The sequence below is a fragment of the Apis mellifera genome, linkage group LG3 (genome assembly GCF_003254395.2).
Source record: "Apis mellifera strain DH4 linkage group LG3, Amel_HAv3.1, whole genome shotgun sequence".
In the NCBI taxonomy this organism is placed as follows: Eukaryota; Metazoa; Arthropoda; class Insecta; order Hymenoptera; family Apidae; genus Apis; species Apis mellifera.
The window spans coordinates 2675141-2694001 of NC_037640.1; the positions used below are offsets into that span (position 1 = coordinate 2675141).

The following is an 18861-nucleotide window of genomic DNA, read 5'->3' on the forward strand; positions in this document are numbered from 1 at the left end:
CTTTTATTTTTATTTTTTTATGCAATAAATAACATCGAATTGGAATATTGTTTCCAATTTTTCTCAAAACTCGAATATAAAAACTTTCCTTTTCCTCAGACAAACGAAATCACCTTTAAAAATCTAGAAATCCATCGACGTTCACGCTGTATGACGTCGCTGACGTCGAAATGAGCATTTCCATCTTCGAAAGAGCGAGGGAAACTTTTCGTGGTTACAATTTTTTTCTTTGACTTTTCTCGTAGAGTAGAATATTATTCCGCAGAGCGAAATAGCGATGGTGGGTGGTAGCTATTTTATAGGTCGTGTTCCAGGTCCGAATAAGCGGCCGTTGACACAAATTTTCCACGAAAAAAAAAAGAGAAAAATCTTCTCGCTTGAACCGAGATTAAAAAAACATTCGGGAATTCGCTTCGATCCAAGTAAGTTCATTTTTTTTTTTGTGATTGGATTCCAATTATTCCTTTAATTTTGTTTGTTTTCCATCATTGAAAATTTCATATCTAATCATTAATCCATTTTTTTCTATTAAATCAATCGATGATATCCTAAATTTAATTTTTTTATATTGAACTTGATACTTTGAAATTTAAATCAATTTCGATTATTGGAAACTGATAATCGAATAATTATTCCAATAAAAATTTCTCGAATGAAAGGTGTGTTTCGTGAATGTGTTGTTTATTTTATTTTAATTTTTATTTTATGAATCGATCAATTTTATAATTTTCCAAAAATATTTCACGAATATATATATTATGAATTAAACAATTAAACGATCCTCGTTAAATTGAATTGCTATCATTTTTTCAGAGGAGTGCGTTTAAAACAAAATAATTTTTTCTCTCTCGTGGAATCGAATCTTCCTACTTTCTTCCAATTTTTACGAGAGAAACGTGATAAAATCTTGTTCTCGTGTCGAAATAAGATTTAAAAAATGAAATTCTGAAGAAACTTCCACTCAACGTGATTGCTTTTTCATCCTCTTTGAGTCTCCGAGTCATATTTTTAATATGAATAACTTTATTCAACTTCTTCTCAACTGTGAACAAAATATTATTATTATTGAATATTATTTACAAATATCGATTCGAAAATCCCTTTATAAATCTATCTTTCTTTTTTCGAAGACAAAGAAAAAGCTTCTTTCTATCGATTAAATTAATTACCACGATATCTATAAAATTTATAATCGTCCATTTATAATATTATAAATTGTGCGAAATGTTGATCATCAATTAACAAATTTCATCATTATTGCATAAATGAATCTCGAGATGTTCATTTCGACCAAATTATTTTCCAACAAACTGTAACAAAACTATTCCAATAAACGTGCAAAACTTTTTTAAACTCGAAACATCCGATATCAACCCTCGATCATATTTCATCAACTTTTCCTCGAATGCGCTGTTATCGCATTATTTTCATTCATATTTGGACTTTAAAATTACTTGCGAGACACTTTCGATCCTTTCTTCCAAGCCTCAAAAATTTCTCCTCTTATTTTTTTCTCTTTTTCTTTCTTCCATTTCCACTCTTCCTTCGTTTGTTTTTCTCGGATTCGGCTTGAACGGAAACCACCTTTCAAGGGGATCCGGTTGTCTCGGTTATGTAACCGAGCTTTCTACACACGCTCGATAACCGGCACGCCACTTAACCCTTTTAATACGGAAAAAAAATATCTTGAGCCGATGTTTCTCGTTTTTTTTTCCCTCAATTTTCGACAGGAATTTGTGTAATGTCAAATATTCTTTATCGGACGTAAGAAATATTGGGATATTTCATTTTTCAATTTCATTTCGAATGTTATTGCAAAATAAGATACAAATATGTTTTGTTTTATTGGATAGAAAAAACGATACAATTTATTAAGCTTTATTAAGCTAAGAATTCAAAAAAAAAATTAGATATTTTATTTAGAAAATATATATGTTTTTTTTTTTGTATCATCATTAAAAATATAACCGTTTTCATTTTCTCAAAAATATAAAAATATTTTCAGAGACCTTTAATCATTTTTTCTAATGTAAAATTATATAAATTTTATTTTAATTTTCAAAAAAATGTGTAGAATTAATAAAAGGATTGATACTGAACATACTTCGAGACCCAAATGAAATGATCTTCGTATAAGAATTAATAAAAAAAAATTGTAAAAAAATTGTAAAAATACTCGTTTTCAAACCAATTCTAAAAGTCAAGAAAAAGAACGAAGGATAACATTCTCCTCGAGATGAAACTTGTCCCGATGATGAGTCTGATCGAATCGAAACAAGTCTCGCCTCGTGTAGAAAGTATTTATATATATTCTATTTATAGAAAGCAGAGATTCGAAATAATACGAGTATTGATTTAGATCTCATTGCTAGTCGCGAGACGAGATCCAACAATCGTGATCGTAGTTTATTGACAACTTGTTACGACGACGCCCGGTTAACTGTCGCACGATCAGAACCGGAACTTGCCAATTACAGAGGATACGCTAAGCTGTTCTGAGAATCGTCTTTTTTTCTACTTCAAGATTTCGCTTGCCTCTCGATTGTCCCCAGAAGAAGAAAGAAAAATATCGATCAAGGATAAGAAACTTAATAATAATACTAGTGAAACTATCGATATAAACTTGGAATATAATAATACTTGGAAATATTAATTTGTAGAGATGGAATTATTCCAAGTAAATTAAATCTCATCTTAGAAAACCTCGTGTTTGAATAATCTTATAAAGCACGTTTTTATTTTAATTTGAGGTTGAGGCTCTCACTCGGTACAAAAACTTGGCACTGCCAAGCTTCGAATAATAATTATAGCAGGTTTTTACGTAGCGTAAACGCGGCAAGATTTATAATATATTGCAGTTTGTATTAATAGAGGAGAAAATATTGAATATCAAAAAGGAAACGTTGATTACAATACGAGGATTTAAAGATTGTATGAAGATTTAATGTTGGGAGGGACGTTAAAGTTGTTGAGGAGAAAACAACTCGCGTATGAGTTTTGGATTAATAAACCAGCCAACCGCTGGGGGGAATATAAACATATTTTTAACCTATGATTATATATCCCTATATAAAACCTATGAGAATATTAATTATTATTTCCAAACACGTTTACAATAAATGTACTTTTTAGATACGATTATTTTTTATTAGCTTTGTGGATAAATAGCGTTTAAGCTGCTTTATTGGTTTCGAGGGAAGGATAATATTTTTTTAATGCTATGAAAAATACTATTAGACGATATATATAAATATGTATATATATATATGGAAGTGTTTGGAGAATATATTTGGAAGTAATGTATATGATATAACATATACGCGTGCATATTCGTCTCGCACGTTCGCGAGTTTAGAAAATTGATGAGGTTTAAAAATGGTATGAAGAGTATATATTGCAAAAGATTTTTTTTTTTTTTACGCCGACAAAATAGCAAAGTTACATTGAATATGTAAAATTGTTCGTATAATGTAAAAGTGGAAATATTGGTATTCATTTCTACAAATAATGTAAATTTATTTTCAAAAAAAGAAAATACGGTAAAAAAGGGATTTACCGCGCGTAAAGATTGGTTAATCGCTAGATAACGCAACACGCGAATGGAAACAAGTATTTATATTTGCAAACGCCACGGAAGAGAAAGGCAGCGGTATTGGCAGAAAAATTTTCTGTTGCGATTTTCAAATGTCGGCGTTCCCTACTCCTCCGCTCGAGGATCGAGTTTCTCCTTGAATCCACGAGACGCGAATCTTAGACGCGAACCCGCGTAGCAAACTGCATTTTCTACGGTCAATAAGGCAGGTTGAAATGGCGTGTTCGATCGAGTTTACCATTTGATACGGAATATCGTCACTTAAAGACGATTTGTAAACGTCATTTATATTGTTATTAAACATTTTATAAGAAGATAAGAATATTTGAAGGTTAATAATTAATTATGTTGACGATATATCGTATATAATAATTGTTGATGAAACATTTGTGCTATTTATTAATCAATTTCCAAATTAAATTGGTTGAATCCAAATTAAATATCATATTTTTTAAAAAATATAATGCTTAATAGGCAAAATATTTTGATTATGAGAATATTTAAAAATTCAAAAAATCTTGAGATATATATAATATATATGTATTTAAATTTTGTGCAACTCTGACATGATGGAAAAACGATCTTAAATAAGAAATTTAACGAGTATCATATAATTTTATATCGCACATGCATAATTATATTTAATTTTAATTCAAATATTGCACAAGAAATATTACTAAATCTCAATTATTCATTACCGAGTCGGTAACGTTGGAAACTACTCTTAAAGAAGTTCAGAGGCCCCTGAAATATGCAACAGAAGCGCATCGAACGATAGGATTTATTTTACGCTTAATTTGAGGATTACGACTCAAACGAACAAATATTATTCTATAACGTTAATGCGACGAGAGATAAAGTTTACAATTATTTTTAATTAAATTTCATTTTCTGATAATTTTTTTCACTCGTTTCAAGTGAAAATTTCACATATATATACGCGGCAACTATTTATATCCTTTTTTAGAAAACTTGGAACAAGTCAGGATGGCCGAGCGGTCTAAGGCGCTGCGTTCAGGTCGCAGTCCACTCTGTGGGCGTGGGTTCGAATCCCACTCCTGACAATTTTTTTTTCTTCTTAAATAGAGAAAAGACTATAAATAAAAATAACGCGACGACAAGTTCCTCTCAGTTTTATATCGTTTCAAAACACTTATAAATTATAACAAATTAAAATAAATTACTTATATTGAACATTTATAAAACGCGCGAACCAAGAATTTTACTTACTTTCGTACTTGATAAAAAAAAGAACAAAAGAGACGATTCTCTCCATTTGGAATGCAGATGATTGCCGATCTTCAATATAAATGCTAATATTACCGCGTTCTTAATGCTAAATTATAGTATTTCGAATAGCACGCATTCGCGATTTTGAATATGCACGATGGACAGCGCGTAGAGGATAACTGTTTCGAGGCGCTATAACAGTTAAAACAAGTCGAAACGAAGAAAGAAAAATCCAAGACTTGTGACCCTCGCGGGAGAAGTGTTCCGCCGCTTGATCGATGATGTTTTAAAGCTTGATCGCGAATTTGTAGGATCGTCGCGAGTACAACGTGCTCGCGAATTCTTAAGCGCAATTTACGTTACATGACCGAGAAACGAAAAGAAACACTGCTAGACTTTACAAATGTATCTTATACGAGAGAATGCTAACATTAAAAAACGTTATTTCATTTCGTGTAAGAAATCCTTCAATTTGTTTCCACGATTGATTTTGATAAAATAACGAATAAAACCCGTCGGAAGATATCAATTATATTTATTCAATATAAACTTGAATAAAGATTGATAAAATTCTACATAAGTTGCAATCAAATTTTATTATCCAAGTAATTGTCCCCCCTATATTTTAACATTTATGAAAGTTTATTTTAAATTGCAAGCGATTTTTTTGCATTATCGCGTCTTGAAATTTGTTAAAAATTACTTTAACTCCCCTTCAAACTATCTTTTCTTTCATATATATATATATTTATATATCGTTCAACCAACTTAACTCTCTAATAATATACCAGGGGTTATTTCAATAGCACGTTCGTATCGTAAAATTATTATAAAATAAAAAAAAAAAAACCCCTTTATTATTTCATAAAATCTCCCTAGCCTCATTTACGCCACGAATTATGAGGTACCTAATACACATAATAGCTCAAAGATCCCATATTGTACACCTTATGGAAACTCGTTACATCATGGACCGTATAAACAGTGAATTTATCGTTAATGACGCTGCGATGCGAGCCACGATATTAAGATTGGCGTGCGATACATCTATGCACGGATTGTTTACACGCTGCAGGCGCATAGCACTGCAGATTTCGCGCCATCTGGCGCAAAAGTAGCGGTGCCTTTGGATGCCTAGTGGATTCCCTCCCGCGATCAAAGAGGACCTACTTTCCAGATGTCCGGCAAATCTTCAAATAACGTCTTTTCGCGCGATTTAAATTCTTTGAAAATTATTGAAATTTCTTTTTTTCTCTTCTTTTTCCTTTATTCATTTCTAGACGTTATATTGGTCGATCGAAAATCGTTTGAATCGTATCGAATATTTATTAATCTTCTGTTCGTCGTTATCGTCATTGTTCAAATTTTTTTTCCCGCGCGATCACAAAGGCTCGACGAAAAGGTGAAGAAACGGTATCGAATGCAATTAAATGGCTCGCGTGTCGAGGACCATCTGGCATTATCAATAGAATATGCGAACGTGCATGAGCATAGCGGTCCATGTGCAAGCCTCGATCTCTTCAATATATCGAGATTCCGTTTTCAACGGAGGACCTACTTTTAGAGGTTAGGTGCGCGCGTCGTCCCGATGAAACGTCGTGTCGTTCGATTAAATTCCGCATTCGCGGCTTTAACCGGTCGGTAAGGTTGACCTCCGTCAATCTTGCCTGCCAAACGACCACTCGAATAAATTTGAATTTCCCTAGCTCGCAGCTTTACCGCTTGCTGCGTATCGCTTCGTAAACACGATCATCGTTCCCACACTTGGTTGAACCAGAGTTAAATCGAGCGTTTTCTCATTGTAAATTAAAAAAATATATATCAAATTATATTTAACTTTTAAAACTTTTTACTTTCATCACAACTTCAAAGATATCCTAAATGTATTAAATTAGATTTTCACGTGTTATTTAATTATTATATAATATAGCATGTTAAAACAGTGTAATAATAAAAAAATTAAATCCTTCGAATATCGAACTAAACATAAATTTGAAACAAGAGGTATTTTTTCTTTTTTTTTTAATAATCTCATAAAATAACACGAAGAAAATTTGCAATTTTCCAGGACGATGGGAAATCTGATGATAAATCATCCATCTACAAGGAAACGAGGTTTTGGCGTTTCGCTAAAAGATAATCCCAGCTGCCTGGAAACGTGCTGGAATCCCGATAAACCGAGCCTCTTCTCTACACGTTCGCTCACGGGCGATTGTTAAAAGCTTTTTTTTTTCCCTCCCCCCCTTCGAGATGAGGGGTCGATAGCCCGCGGATGGCTGCACGAATCAACGCTTAACCCTCGATTTTTTTTTTTTTCGGTTTCTAAGGGCCCGATGAAACCCTCGGCCGATCCGCCTCTGGAAACATCATTGTAGGAACAGCATTGTAACCGGCCATTCGAAAGAAGCGTGATCACGCTCTATTCATCCTATATATATATATACGCTATTCCATCTATTTTCAATTAATCTCCAAGAAGAAGGTTAGAATTTAATTTTTTCCTCTCTTTCTTTTTTTTCAGAAGATTAAAATAAACGAAGGAAATGGAAAGAAGAAGAAGAAAAAAAAAAGGAAAGGAGAAGAACAATGGCGCGCAAAATGAGTTGACTCTTATCGCACCGTCGTCGTCGTCGTCGTCGTCGTCGTCGTCATTTGGGAGGGATCGAATGAGTCGCGCGAGTATTTCATCGATTCCCCAGGATTCTCCGCCAATAGTTCCCCCGTTTACGAGCGTGAAATGGTAGCCGATGGCGAAGAATAAAAGGTATGGCTGTATCGAAATCACCGCGAAAACGCAAGCGGCGTTTCCAACGTTCCCGGCTTAACCACGGTGTTTCAGCTACGCGCCGGATAATGACAGGATTTGGCTAGGCGATAACTGGGAGAAGGAAAGAATTATAGGCCTGCGAGAGTGCCTCGTAAGCATCGGACCACGCAGTTTTAACGGCGATTCAACCGTTTCCCTCGGCCACCTTTTCTTCCTTCGTTACTTTGTGATTTCAACGGCGGTGCGAGGCAACGGATACTTTGTTTCCCGGGAGAATATCTCCTGTAGATGATATTGGAAACGGCGAGGGGAGGATTTGTTCGTTGGATTCGAGCCAAAAGTCATGGAATCGAGTCTGGAAGATGTTGGATGCATGTTGGATTTGTTTTTGTAACAATACATTTGAAAATGCACTGCAAAATGTATTTTAATTGATTGAATTATAAAAAGCAGTGTCAGTTTTAATCTGTCACTGGATCATTTAAATATATAATTTCTGTAAATTTAACAAGCAGAGAGAGAAAAGAAAAAAGTCAAGTTTAACAATTTATTCCATTCTATTTTAAAAGTTCACTAATATAGGTTAGATTAGATTAGACTGTTTGCCTCCAAGAATAACTATATTAAATTGTATTGTATACAAGAGCAAAGTGAGAAGAATATATATCAAATTATATTAACTTTTAAAATCATCACAATTTCAAAGATATCCTAAATGTATTAAATTAGATTTTCACGTGTTATTTAATTATTACTAAAATAATATAGCATGTTAAAACAGTGTAATAATAAAAAAATTAAATCTTTCGAATATCGAACTAAACATAAATTTGAAACAATTTTTTCTTTTTAATAATCTCATAAAATAACACGAAGAAAATTTGCAATTTTCCAAGACGATGGGAGACGGCGAGGGGAGGATTTGTTCGTTGAATTCGAGCCAAAACTCACGGAATCGAGTCTGGAAGATGTTGGATGCATGTTGGATTTGTTTTTGTAACAATACATTTGAAAATGCACTGCAAAATGTATTTTAATTGATTGAATTATAAAGAGCAGTGTCAGTTTTAACAATCTATCACTGGATCATTTAAATATATAATTTCTGTAAATTTAACAAGCAAAGAGAGAAAAGAAAAAAGTCAAGTTTAACAATTTATTCCATTTTATTTTAAAAGTTCACTAATATAGGTTAGATTAGATTAGACTGTTTGCCTCCAAGAATAACTATATTAAATTGTACTGTATACAAGAGCAAAGTGAGAAGAAATAAGCAGGAAGTTATTCAAATTACTATCGCTGCACGAAGCTATCGAATGTCCCCCTCGTATTACGCCCCACCACTCCTGCATACGTATCGGAAATCGGTTCAGAAAAATATTCGTACAGTCACGGTTCGTAGAGAAATGGTCCAAATACCTAGTTTATATCCTGGTGACCCGGTTGACCATTTACGCACGACTGCATACGAAGAATATTAATTACGCGTCAACGACTCACCAAGTGTTCCGCATTGACGTTGCGGAAGTAGGTCCGCCACGCGTTAAATGCCACGAAGCATCTTCGCAACGGCGACACGAATAATTTGGCGTGATAATTGTCTGGCTAAACAGCCGCGAATGCGGCTAGGAAACGTGGGGCAAAAAACTGTCTGCGGAATACCGAATGTACCGTTTATGAGAACGGAACAAAATGTACGCGATAATAGGAACGAGATGCGTATATATATGTGTGTATATATACATACCGAGGATTTGAAAGAGAATTGATGGTATTTGAAGAAACATTTAATTGCATGACTTAGCGGAAACGTTGGAAAATGAAACTGTGCGAAAATTTGCTCGCCTCGCGCGTGTCTAATTTCTTCTCTCTAATCCCCCGACGGTAAAAAAATCTCCCTGCAATACCGATCGAGACAACCGCGATTGATTCGGTGCTGACAATTGGCTAAATTAAATTCCAGGGATCGACGGCGCCGTTGATTGATTAACGAGTAATTTGGATGGCGATTGAACACGAAGACGATAACGGAATCGAAGTTATAGATTGTGGATTAGTGAGAAGGTAATGACCATCAATTTGTTATTAATTGTATTTATACATCTAACTTTTAAATCTAATCTAAATCCAAACTTTATATTGCAGGATTGTTAATAATAATTTTATCGTTAGACGATATTATTTATTGTTATTAATTCAAATTTGATATATTGTTTATTATTAATCAAGATATTTACTTCAAAAGTATATAGAGAGAGAATGATTTTCATAAAATACTTCTTTAAATCCATATAATATAATTGTGAATAAGATAAATTATGAACATGAAAATTTTACTTTCAATTTTTCATTAAAGTTGAATTTATTATTTTTCAGCGATGTACGAGTTTTTATTGCTCTTTTTGTTTTCAAAATAAAAACCAATAACATAACAACTAAGTAAGTAGCTCACTCAAATATTATTGCCTTGGGTCGAAACCTCTATTCATTTTCCTTAATTTTATGCCATACCAGAGATTACCAGAGACAAATCTATCTCCAGTTCTACAACCATCAAAGGAGTAAATAAATTATTATGATATTAATTTTTTATGTTTTATTTACGAGAGCTTGGAATGAAATGGCATGACTTGAATCTTAGCCAAAGGAATTTTTCTTTTCTACCAGAAAGAAATACAATCATGAATGTAATTCTTTGAGGAAAGAAAGAAGTTTAAGTAATAATTTGAGGTAATATACCACTATCTAAAGAATTTATAAAACAACAAACTCCAACAATAATTCATATTACTGTATCATTAAACTATCCATCATATGATCAATCCTTTATTTCAGATACATCTTTAAAACGTTAAATATCCAACTTGAAAAATAACAAACGTCATAAATCCAAACTCATAACAAACTCTATCATTCTCGAGCTCAAATTACTACGGTGGACGCGACATTAAAATGTTCATCGCCCGATCGACTCGTTTATCTTAAGGCGTATCCTCAACCGCAACGTTAGTTTTCCAACTTGAAGAGCAACAAACATCCTGTCGTAAATTTCAACAACAAAGGCCCACATTATTGTCAATAAATCCATTGGGCAATCGCCCGTTTATCTCGTTGTCAGTCGCATCCTTAACTTAAATAAGCTAATTTTCCGACGCGAAAAATGGCAAATATTCCACCGTCAATTCGAATTCACAACAAAAACTCTACACAATAGGGACGCCATTATTGTTCTAAGCAAGTATTCATCGCGCGATCGGCCGTTCAAGCTCGGGCGCCTCGTTAACCCGAATAATCCTTTTCCATATTTGCCTCGTCACGAAAGTCGTCGAGTCGATAACGAGTTCATCGACGATTACGGCAGCGGTGACACGACACGGCTCGCGTGCAAATACGCTTATGTCACCGATGCTGCAGCCTGCTTGTTCCCGAGCCATCTTTATTTCGGTCATCGCTCCTTCGACTCTCTCACCTTGTCCTCTTATCTTTCCACGCGATCCACGTTACTCGTGTAATAGTACTTATTTATATTACTATACGTAGTGATGGGTTGCGGTGCTTCTCGAACAATTTGAACTCTTGACGATGAAGAATCACGGTATCACGAGTGTACATTATATTATCAAAAGGAATTGAATCGTAGATCATAATCGTATTCATAGATTTCCTTTGATACGTTATAAACCTTCAGATAAATAGTTGAACTCAAAATTGTACGAATGAGAAAGAATTATACCCATCGCTACTCTGTCTTTAAATTATTAGCTATGATAACTTGCTAAGAAAAGAAAAAAAACCATTATTAACTAGCCATTTTCTCAGAATTACTTGACTCTAAGCTCATTACGATCCCATTAACATTATCTTGAAACTATCTTTTCCTACATCATGAATCTTTAAATACTTGTACACAGGAATTGTTCGTTCGAAAAAGATATCGTACCCATCACTACCTAATGTTCATGGCTGCTCCTCGTTCCAATGGCGAAATCTTGAACTTGACTTGGACTCCTCTGAACGGCGCAGCAGCCTTGGCCGATCGTTACCGTTACCCATCGCCGCCTCGTCATAATGTACGCAGGCGAGTAATGCGCGCCAGGTCGAGACTAATTACGCGAGTTTTTCCACAGTGGACATCGGTCCCCGGCATGGGGATCGAATCGCGGAACCGCAGCCGATCCTTCCAAGTGATTTTTTAGACGCGTGGGAAAGGTTCGATAACGAGATTCTCAATCGTTCGTTTGGAAAAAGCCCGCGCCGCCTTCATCGGCACGCTATCTCACCTTTATACGCGCGCAATCCACCAGACTAATAACGAGGATTAATTGGTCGCGCCGGGGTTAATGATCCACACACTCTCTCCGTGGTCGGATCTTGGTTTCCTCTTCTTGGGTTCTTTATTTAGACCTTGATCATTAATCACGAGTGGTTAATTCCTTAGAAGAAAGATTTGTTGAAGCTATCTTAGAAGGATTTGAATCTTGAATCCTCGAAGGAATGCGAATAAGATGGAATCTGAATTAGGTAATAATTTAAGTTTGAATTGTGCGTCGTATGATGAGGCTAGAAGAATTACTACATTTGTGAGAAAAATTTTCATATTGGAATTTTAGATGAATTACTGATTTCATTGAATCATAGTAATTTACGAGTAATATCCAAGTTTTTTAAATAAAAAAATTGAAAATGTTACAACCGTACCGTATCTCAATATAATTGTAATAGAATTTTAATTACAAAATATTCCAATTGATAAATTACGGATATCAATATATTGAGTATTTGGTACGAGTTAAAAAAATAACCTAATTATCCTATATTATTTTATTATTTAATTACTCTGAATAAAAACACACTTGAACAACACTAATCATTCTATTTTTAATTTAATCTTTTTCCCCGATATCCTGTTTTGCTAAAATATCATTTATTAATTAAACAAAACAAGTATGATGTCGATAAAGGAGGTTAATAGAGTGGATCGCAAGAGGAAGTAAACAAGCGGAGAAAATAGAGGTTAGAATATGACGAAGGATGTGATCCATACTCGATCGTGAAATTTATATGTCGTTTAAAAGATCTTACATAAAAACCAACATAGTAATAGATTTATTTTATAAAATGTGTAATAGCAATTCTCGATTAACAAGATCAATTTTATTTTTAATGATATTACATCCGTTCGACGAGGTTTGATCATCGATACTAAATCGTGATTTGATTCGTGATATTCGGATATTCAATTATTTAATCCGATAAATCCGGAGAAATTAATTCTATAAGATAATAAAGAGAAACGGTACTTGTATCGTAATCATGGAAACAAAATATAATTAAATGTAATCAAAAATTAGGATCGATATACATCGAGTATTATTTAATTATTTTAATTTGATTGTCTGTTATCGAAATATTTCTCGGATTCTTCTATAAATAAATAATTTGATAAAAGTTATAAAATGGTAGAATCAAATTTATTTATTATAGATTTATATATATTTAATGTAGCGATAAATGTGACTATTGTTCATGTCTTGCATGTTTCAATTTTATTCAAATAGAATTCATTAGAATTCAAATTAAAATTTTTATAAACGAAATACCATGATATATGAAAATATACTAATCCCACTAAATAAAATTCTAACTATATCGAAATTAGGCAATTATCATCATGGTTTATATGATTGCAAATTCGATTATTTTACAAATTATATCGACACGTCATGATGAATAATTCATAAAATATACTCACAGGAAATATTACTCTTCCAATTAACTCTTATATAAAGTTGAATCGTGAAGATGAAGTTTCGTTTGTTCGTTATTATTTGTCGAAAGTTTTATTTCACTCTCGATCATCACTTAGCAAATCACGATGTTGGAACGATGAAAATAAATTTATAAAGCTTGTAATATATTTCAAAATCCAATTCGATGATTGTCATAGCCTTGATTTCTCGTCATTGTACACAGAAATAACACAGTTCTCGGTATGATTAACCTGTTATTTCGAAGTTGTTGAAGTTTTACGAATTCGCACAAGATTTATAAACTGAAACGATCGATTCAATCGGATGGCACGATGTTCCAATAACCACGAACGAAACATTCTTTGATCCATAAAGATTAAAGGCAAATCGGTCGTAATAGCGATCGTTTCGATAAAAATGTCTGTTTGAACTATCTAAAAATATGGCGGCGATAAATGTGCATTATAAGAGGGCGTTGCAGCTAGTCATGGTGAATCACGTGAAATTCCTGTTTCAATTGTTCTATAATCTTGACGATCCACAATACCTATTCAGGCATTCCCATGCAAGTTATTTTCTTAATCCGTTTATAAATTGGAATGATTGCTAGAAAGTTATGAAAAATATACTGTAAGTTATAAATAAAGGGTATCCCAAAATTAAGATTTGCCGCCATTTTTGCATTAAGTTGTTGGCAATCCTGAAAAAAGAAATTTGACAACCTTCAGTTAGTAAAAAATGGAGCGTTATACGATACAATAACGTGTCTTTATTATTGAACAATATTTTAAAAATAATTTAAAAATTATTTAATATTTTAATATTTTAATATTTTAAAAATTTTCTTTTATATTTAATTCAAATCTTGTGTTAATTTTGGGACCCTTTATATAAATAAATGTATAACATAAATTATAAATATAATTAAACTATTGTATAAATAAGATTTATCATAATTAATCATTAAAAGAATTATTAGATTCCCTATTAAGATAAAACTAAATTATTAAATTAATAATCATTTGTTTTTATGTAATTGTTTAAAAATTTGTGCAATTCTTATTACGTTTTAATTGTTTGTGAGCAATCTGTCATTTTTACATTAATACAGCGATTTTTACAATTCTGTGTGCTTTAATTGCTATCTGGAAAATACATCGTTCAATCACGTCATGCACCTGTTGCAATTTCAGTATTTCGTTCATAGTGAAGAAATATCGTCTCTTGAATTATCAATATCACTTTCAATTTCATTGCCAATTTCAAAATGCACTTGTTGCAATTTTAACACTTCATTCACAGTTTCGAAACATCATCCCTTTCATTTTGAGAAAATTTCTTCTTCAAATGAATTTACTATAAATTTATATGACATAAAATCGTGTGCAAAAAGTCGTATTTTGTTTCTTGAGAGATTAAAAAATAAAACAGGATATCAAATTATATATAATTTATGATATTTCGAGAAAAAAAACATTATTTTTTTTCTTATACAGTAATCCAATGTAAATTCACAATCCTCTTTCCTCTTCCAATATTTATCTAGCATCTTATATCGGTGTTCCGTGATTAAATCGTTGAAATACAGTTCAACCTACTCTCTATGTCGATATAAATTGCTCGCATACATATCATTCCAGTCTGTACGTGCGGTTTTATCGTCTTCTGAGCAGTTTCGGTGATAAAAGTGAGATACGTGGGAGGATTCGAATGCTGAATACGAGCAAACAGAAAGCGGAAAACGCGGAAATCGTGCCGCGGAATCGCGTTCGTCGACACGAAACGACTGGCCTATATTCGAGCCAACTTATACAGTTATCTGGACGCAGTTTATACGCATTCGGGCGCTGCGTTCTTTCCGCCGATACCAGAGATACTTGGAGTCTCGTAAAATCGGCGGACAGTCGTTGCCAACGGTTTTCCTCGCCTCTGTTCTCTCGCGTTTATTTGGATCCGTAATGGGCGCGGTGGTATTCAGATTCTTGGATCTTTTTCGTTTCGAGGACGAGGTTGCGGGCGTGGTTCAAAAGTCTCGTCTCTGAATCTAGATCTTGAACAGAGACACGGCGTAATTACATTGTAGTTATTTGATCCATATAAGATTACGATGAAACGTTGATCATTGTTTAGTATACGACCAATTATTCGAATACAGAATATACAGGGTGTTAACACGTATTCGTGGAATTACATATTGACAGAACGTGATCATAAGCACACATATTCATAGATTTATATTTATATGAAAGATTTTAGTGATTATTAATCTGATTATTATCTCAATTTCTTTCTTTTATTTTCCTTATACATACTTTATATAATGTATCTTCTTTAGATGATCTTTAGACCTCTTTGGCATTTTGAATTCATGAATTTTTACAATAATATTCTCAAGATTTTTAACTTTAACAAACCTAACTATACAATTGATTTTATCAATAACGAATATATACATACTCCAATATATAACATAAAATATATTATACATTTTCCTGACAATATTTCAATCACAATTACAACATTTCAATAATTTCATTTTCCACAAACATCCAAATACCAACAAACACAATTATACACAAAGAGTTTCCAAGAAAGGAATGGCGGGTAGTCAAACAATAGACGATTCCTCGAAATCTCTAAATCCCGTCTAGAATTTTGAATTCGCCCTGATCGAAAGTGCGCGAGCATTCCCCGTGTCCCGTTATCCAACCAATGCTCATCTTTCGATTTCATAGGTTGGAATCACGTTATCGTGCCAGCCGCGATCGCCAGCGAAATAAAAACCGACCACCACATTTCGCCACATACCTACACGACATCTCGTATTTCGAGTCGTGACCCTGCATTCCAACCAGCTCCTCCAGAGTACTGTTTGCTCGTTGCACGCGAGACAAACAGAATCCAATATTGCGCTTCGGGTGAAAAAAGGATTTGGACTTTTGCGGAACGTGGTTAGGAGAAGGAAGATTGTGCACGCGTGTCACGATTGGTCCACGCGTACATTCCCTACTCGAATATACACTCGAGTATCCGTGAAGGGGTTTATTCTAATTGTTTGCCCGTGACACGAGCCGTTTCCACCTGTTCTTTTTCATTCTTCATCGTTGTTTGCGCTTTAACACGCGTTGCACGGAAGTTGGCGCAGTCTACGTGCCAGCGCAGCTATTCCAATGACCAAGTCGTTGCTACTATGTATTTTTCTTCTCCTTTTTTTTCTCGCTTCCTCTTCGACCACCTGGCTCACGCGAGAAAACTGAAATAAATAGGAAATTATGCGATATGCATGTAATTTTTTTTTTTAGCAGGATAGGTTCATTTAAATAAACATCTAGATTCTACATAAATTGGGATGATTAGATGAATATGAAGTAGTTTTGTGTAATTTTAAGGTAAATTGATGTTTGTTGATAAGAAATATAAAAGTAATGTACAGGTAATTGAAAACAGGAATAACTGGATGGTCTTTTAAAATCAATGATTTTAAATAACTTTTGGGAAGGCTCCAGAATTAACTCTGTAACACTTGCAAAGAATATAAATATTTATCATAGACAGGAAAATTTGTCAAGAAAGAATATATTACTAAGAAAAAATAGAACTTTTCAAGCAACACAAGATTTTCCAATTAATTTCTTCAAAATCTTTTCATGGTCTTTTAAAATCTATAATCTAAATCAATGATTTTAAATAACTTTTGGGCTCCAGAATTAACTCTGTAACATAGAATATAAATATTTATCATAGATAGAAAAATTTGTCAAGAAAGGACATATTATTAAGAAAAAATAGAACTTTTCAAGCAAAACAAAATTTTCCAAGTAATTTCTTCAAAATCACTTCATTGTCTTTTAAAATCTATAATCTCTTATTTAAAATCAATGATTTTAAATAACTTTTGGGCTCCAGAATTAACTCTGTAACACTTGTAACATAGAATATAAATATTTAGACAGAAAAATTTGTCAAGAAAGGATATATTACTAAGAAGAAAATACAACTTTTCAAGCAAAGCAAGATTTTCCAATTAATTTTATCTTATATTATCTATAAATGTTAGGGGATAAAATAGTTTCAAATTCTTCCAATATATTTATAAGATTGCACGTTACCTAGGTTGAAATAAACAGGATTTCCACATACTTTTTGAGCAATAGCGTACAACCAGCAGAATTTCAATCGCTTCTTTTGGGCTTCAATCGATTTCTTTCTCAAGTGGCGTTTTTGCACCACATACAGACATCCTTTGCGTTACCCACCAACCACTAATTTCCGCGATCTAATGATACGTTTTCCCTGGTCGATGAACGTGAAATCCATGCGTGACTCGGGCAGTGAATCGACGTTTCTAGAAGAAGAGAGGATCGCTATGAAATTACACGTATGATTTCATGACTTGGCCGTCTATCGAAGAATGGTCAATTATACATGGTCACGATTTATCAAACAATTGCGAGTAACAGGAATACAACAAATATATATATATATATATAGGTGATGAAACGAACGGTATATCATTGCGTGCATCGAGTAAGAAGGAATGTTTGCAAGAATGAAACGTTTCAATTTGAAACAAACTATTATATCTATTCGATCAAATTTCGAACAAATGATCTGCAATTCTGACTAAATAATAATAATAATTACAGAGATGAATAAATTTTCGCGTGAAGTTTATCAATTTGTTAACCGTGCAAACGAATATTTCACTCAAAATAATTGCTCTCTTTTGTTTTAAGCCATCTTTTTATAAAACATTCCATTTCTCATTAGAAAATTAAAAATTTCTTTTCTTAGAAAAAGAAAAGAAAAGATTCTGTTCAAACAAATAAATTAAACATCAATTTTCATCTTAACAATGAGGATACAAAAAATTCGACGATCTTGTTGAAATTTCAATCGAAAAAAATATCGAGAGAGAACATAGGGATAAAAAAAAAAAAGAAAAAAGGATGGTGCCTCGACTAAAAATATCATTTCCACCTGCTACCGGCTATAACCGACCATGAACGAGTACAGTTAATTCCGGGACGGGAGTTTTGAAATATTGCATTGCTTTTTTGCCACCGTTCACGCAAGAAACTAATGGATTATACAGTGGCCGCGTACCGAGGCGAGGGCGCGCCATCGACTTCCATTCCGATGAGCGTTTAAGTATCATTACCATCAAAACCTGGCCATTATTCGCAGTAACAAGTTGGCTGGGTAATATCGGATATAAAAGGGAGATAGGAGACACAAAGTTTCAGATCTATATATATATATATACACACGGATGGTAATATGGGATCTTTAACCTTGTATAATATCGCGTTAACGCCATGTTTGAGGTTATGTACGCATCTAAAGTATTCTCAAGTATCGTTCCATCTTTTTTCCCTTAAAGTTAAAATTTGATCGAAAACACTTGTTATTCATAGATCGTGTCCTCTTATCATCATATTGTCTCAAATTTCTTCTAAAATTATCCATTTCTTCTACTTTTTCTTTTTAATCTTCTCCTTTACAAGATTCTCTCTCTCTCC

The 18861-nt window shown here is 33.3% G+C and overlaps 3 long non-coding RNA genes and 1 other non-coding gene across 4 annotated transcripts in view; 3 read left to right on the top strand and 1 right to left on the bottom strand.

Moving 5' to 3' along the window:
• Positions 1-8139, top strand: part of LOC113218625 — a 37750-nt gene extending 29611 nt beyond the window's left edge. Inside the window, exons 2-3 of the long non-coding RNA XR_003304270.1 lie at positions 6891-7586; positions 7662-8139. This is a non-coding gene — a long non-coding RNA (uncharacterized LOC113218625). The remainder of the gene's footprint in view (positions 1-6890; positions 7587-7661) is intronic.
• TRNAL-CAG lies at positions 4574-4656 on the top strand. The gene has a single exon. It is a non-coding gene; the product is annotated as a tRNA-Leu (tRNA).
• Positions 8140-8363: 224 nt separating the features above from the next.
• LOC100578544 lies at positions 8364-10614 on the top strand. The gene is made up of 4 exons (XR_003304271.1): positions 8364-9473; positions 9553-9653; positions 9966-10319; positions 10425-10614. It is a non-coding gene; the product is annotated as an uncharacterized LOC100578544 (long non-coding RNA).
• Positions 10615-16555: 5941 nt separating this feature from the next.
• On the bottom strand, positions 16556-18860 carry LOC100578508. The gene is made up of 3 exons (XR_119792.4): positions 18634-18860; positions 17449-17684; positions 16556-16592 (listed from the first exon to the last, which is right to left on the bottom strand). It is a non-coding gene; the product is annotated as an uncharacterized LOC100578508 (long non-coding RNA).
• Between the last annotated feature and the right edge of the window lies 1 nt (position 18861).